The sequence below is a fragment of the Podarcis vaucheri genome (assembly GCF_965113315.1).
Source record: "Podarcis vaucheri genome assembly, chromosome: 1".
NCBI lineage: Eukaryota > Metazoa > Chordata > Lepidosauria > Squamata > Lacertidae > Podarcis > Podarcis vaucheri.
Window position 1 is genome coordinate 82,221,615 of NC_138759.1, and position 1,338 is coordinate 82,222,952.

The following is a 1,338-nucleotide window of genomic DNA, read 5'->3' on the forward strand; positions in this document are numbered from 1 at the left end:
CCGAGGGCGCCACCGAGGCAGCATCAGGCACGAGGAGCGAGCGCGCGCGCGCCTCAAGGAAAGCTTCGCGCCTTCCGCCAACGCGCCTGTCTTTGTCTCCAAAATTGGCACAAGAAACGAAGCTGTCATAACTCAGGACAGCCGGCTTCCTGAAAAGATTCCACACACACACACAAAACGAAGAAGAGTTTTTACAGTTATGCAGATTTGCCTCCCCGCTATCTTCAGCCTAAGAGAGTCCCAATCTGCTCCTCATGTCAGTGTCTTATCTCCCCAACTAGGAGATCTTGGCAGTTCTCCCAGGATTGTCTATCAAGAATACCAACTTGTAAAATATATCCTGCAGGGTGGCCCTTCTTTATTCAGACCTTTAGGTAGGTAACTTAACTCGAGATTTAGGCAATTTCAGTTCAGGATCCATAAATATTTTCCTGTATGTTTGCATAACAAAATGAGCAGGGTTGGTTTTATAGACATTGTTTTCTGATTGCACTTACATGAGTGAAACAAAGGTTTCTTTCTTCCTAATGTTTTTTTAATGTCAAGTTGCTTCTGTCAAGTACATAAAAGTGATAGGGTGCTGTTTTTTTCTGTTAAAAACTCGTGGCCACCAGAAGGCTGTCACAACCATACCCATTTCCATGTGACTGCAATGTTATGTATTTTGCCATAAATACATGTCACATTGCAGCACCTCATGCATGTCTTCCCTGGAGTCAGGGGAGATGTCATAAATTCGGACCTTTGCCACTTTCCCAGGAAGGTAAAACAAATGTTTTCACCATGGATCACCTTTTATTTGTTGTCACTGAAAAACCTTTCCCTCACTTATAAACAAGCTATGAGAGGTAAAAGTGTAGTTTTAAATTGTTGATTAGGCATTTGGATCCCCACCGGGTCTTTTTCACTTTGCAGTTCACAAGGACAGATTTGCTGGGTTTAAGGCTATGAAACTTTGCAGAGGAATCTCTGATGTTACAGATTTAAAGCTGAGGGAGAAAGAGAACCTTGCAGGCGTGGAACATGCCACTCCTGTTCCACAGATCACACACAGTTCCACAGAGTCACAAAAACAAAACAAAAAAGCCACAAAAACGCAAAATAAATAGCTGAAACAGACAGACCTCAACATAACACTGAAAACGGAAGTGTGGCACTCAAATCAGAAGCATAACAGTCAAAACGGAGTGCCTCTTTCCAGGTATCACTCTTTTGACAGTAATGGCTATATAGAGATCAAAGCAGCCTTACCATAGTGCCGCATGCTCTGATGACCTCTTGCATAGACCACTGGAATGTACTCTAGGTTTGGCAACCGTTGAAGATGATCCAAAAATT